Below are 3,649 nucleotides of genomic sequence, written 5' to 3'. Positions count from 1 at the left end.
GAAAATCTCAACCAAAAAATAGAATAAAAAAAAAAAATACTCTGGACACAAATTGGGTATTGTCACTCATGATTGCTCTAAATTCTAAACTGTACTATGGAAGTACCATAAAATACTGTAGAATCTGCCTAGACTCTGCTAAGAAATAGCTCTGAATAATATCAGCTTCATAAAACCCTCCAGAGGATACTTTACAGTTGTAGCACGCACACTAGTAAAACTTTTCTGACTTAAAACGTGTATAGTCGCAGACAGAGGTTTGTTCAGATGGACTACAATGCATCCTTTTTTAGCTCTGGGTTAACTTAGGAAAGCCTTTTGTCTGACTTTAAATAGTGAGCTGCACAGGTCATTTTCAAGTAGAAGGTGGATAAAAGCCAGCCAAATCTGCGCCAACAATGTGTTGGTGGTTTTGACTGCATTTGCATTCTCAATTGTATTTTTATATGTAAACAGTTTTTGGTGGCAGAAAGAAATCAGTCTCAAAGAGATCATAAAAAAAACCCCAAAATAAAATATGCAAAAGCATAAAAGATATAAATAGGTCCATAAAAATAAGAGCAAACAATTGAGTATTTTAAACTTTATTGCAAAAACTTAAGTCTAAAAAGGGGACATACCAAAAACAACATCATAAAAGAGCAATTATTCATAGTACTAGATAAGGGGTTAAGGCATTTCTGCTTGCTGCTGTCACAGCTCCCGGCTCACCGCATGGCGCGTCTGTGCCCGACCGCGCCGACAAGCTGAGCTTACCTGCTCAGCGGCGAGCTGGGAAACGCTCCTACGCGTGTTCTGGGCATGTGCACAAATCAATGGTCACAAATCTTGACCATTCTATGTCTCTAACGTATTAGTCCGTCCATTCTAAGGACCGGTTTACGTTCTGTCCTTTTTATTTCCTTTCTATTTTCTATGTAGATGTTACATAGTTCTGCGCGTTGGACCACACTAGCAGTCGTGACAGCTGCACGGCTGTTGCACTCATCACTTTAGCACTATTATGTATTGATTTGCTTTATTATTTTGCTCGTATAGGAGCCTGGGCACTTGTGAATGGGTCTTCTATACATCTGAATCCATTCCGGGATTTTTGCTTATTCATTGTATAGAAAACTGGGCCCTGAAACCAGACTGGTCATTTTACTGCCCCTTTTGGATTTTTGGTGCACCTTTTGATCCCATATGTTTTCTACTACCGAAGGGGATCCCATCATAGTGTCACTTCATACATTTGTTGAGCTGGTGTTATCTAACTATTTCTGTCTGGATATCACCTGAAGAGTTGTCTCCTTAATTTAACTTTAATAATATTTTTTGTAGTTGGAGACAGTTTGTAGTTCTTTCTAGCCCTAAGGGACATCTAATAGGCTCAGATGAATTGCTCCTTTCGTGAAAAAAGATGTATACATTTTATACTATTGCTCTACCATATTGTATCTAAATAAACTTGTGGACATCGCATGAAAAGTTCTTTCTTGTTTTATTTTCCAGTTATCTAGCACTTAGCATAATTGCTTGTCCTTTTGTAGACTTATGTTTTTGCAATAAAGTTTAATATACTCATCTGTTTTCTATTATTTTTTATGGACCTTTTTATGTCCTATATGCTTTGGTATATTTGATTCTGCTTATTTTTGTGTTTCCTCTTTTGGGTTACCCCCTATCTATAAGTCTCCTGAGCACACCATCTATACCCATTGGGATAGTAGTTTTCTTTTGCATTATATACCACATATAAAAAGGACATAGAAAATAATGTATTATGCATGGTCGAGCCAGGTAAGAAACTGTATTTAGCAAAAATGTATTAATTTTGTGTAGAAAGTGGTCTTTTGGGCCCTTTTATATTGTTGTAAGAGACTTTTATAGCTGCTCAACCTTGGAAATTGCTGGGTGATGCCTAGTGATGTTACCGAATGTAGAAGATGATATTTTGATAGTGTTTAATTGATTACGATGGAAATTTTTAGACTTGTGTGTATCCAGGCACAAAATTGGACAGGTGAAATATGTAAATATTAAGATTTAATTGAAACTTTTATCTATATACAACCCTTATCACAGCCCCCGGCTCGCGGCTGCACGTGGTCGCACCAGATTGGTGTGATCACGCTGACAGGTTGGAGGAATTACCTGTTCAGCAACGAGCCAGGAGCCGACCCGCTATGGCATCCGTCCCCTCCACACGCTGGATCCAAAATGGCGCTGACCACGAGGTCGCGACCATTTGTAGCTCCTCCTCCAAAGGTCACGTGTACGTGCGTGTGACTCACCACGTCGACGCACACGCACATTCTGGGGTCAGAGGCCAAGCTCTGACCAATCACAGCCCAAGGCGAGATATTTAAACCCCTGAATTTCCCTACCTCATTGCCCTGTCATGGTTTGCGTTTCTGGTTCCCGAGAGTGCGTTTTCTTGTCCTTGTTATTGATATTCCTGGTATTCTGACTTTGGCTATCCCTGACTATTCTGATCTCTGGTTTCCCTGACTTGGCTTTCTTATTGATCTTGTGTATTTCTGGCTTCCTTGACCTCTGCTTTTCCTTGACCATTCTCTGTCTTTCAACGTATTAATCCGGCCATTCTAAGGGCCGGTCCACGTTCTGTCTATTTTTCTATTCTATGTAGATGTTACATAGTTTTGCATGTTGGATCACATTAGTAGTCGTGACAACACTTGTCATGTTTATGTATAGTTTGAATCAAAATCAGAGCAGTAGAATCAGCATTCATTACTATAAAAGAGTGAACTTTCTGCTCCCTAAAACTTGACTACAATGCAAAGTTTAGTATCTACACCCCTTGAAAATGTAATTCCACCCCTGACTAACTGGTCCACTCAGATCCAGTTGACCTTTGCTAACTAGAGCACTTTGTCTTAACAATGAAAACGATTTACTACATTAACACTCACATACGGAGATATTACTTTTATGTTAGTTATAGAATGTAAGCTCGATTGAGCAGGGTCCTCTTCAACCTATTGTTCCTGTAAGTTTATTTGTAATTGTCCTATTTATAGTTAAATCCCCTCTCATAATATTGTAAAGCGCTACGGAATCTGTTGGCGCTATATAAATGGCAATAATAATAATAATAATAGATACCAATATCATATTCCATATGGGATGAAAGATAAGTTTGGATCATTCTTGTGAGCACACCGACTGATACACATTTCACTCCTGTATAAAGATGTAAAAAGGCTATCCATTCAACAAATTAAACCCACTTACATCAAATCTGACTGTGACAATATTTATATTATCACTGAGCATGATATGGTATCGAGAGATTTAAAAGTATTCTCTGAACCCTTGCTGTATATGCGTTATTCTTTTACTGTTTATTGTAAATAAATAACTATAGTTTTTTAGTCACTAAGAATAACCCTGTCATGTAATTGTCTTAGAAATACCACAAAACATAAATACTCAATTATTGTATTACTCAATAAAAACAGCATTAATATTTTATTCCTTTTAACATTTGTAAAATGTATCGGATTATCTTTCAGAGGTATATTGATGACATTCTTAAACCGCTGAGTATGAATAGTTACTGTTTTTATTATGAGTTAGTTATCAAAATATTTAAATCTTATTGATTTTTAGATCATGACACATACATGCATGAGAAAAGAGA

This window comes from Pelobates fuscus, chromosome 3 (genome assembly GCF_036172605.1).
Source record: "Pelobates fuscus isolate aPelFus1 chromosome 3, aPelFus1.pri, whole genome shotgun sequence".
NCBI lineage: Eukaryota > Metazoa > Chordata > Amphibia > Anura > Pelobatidae > Pelobates > Pelobates fuscus.
This window is presented reverse-complemented; position numbering follows the sequence as displayed.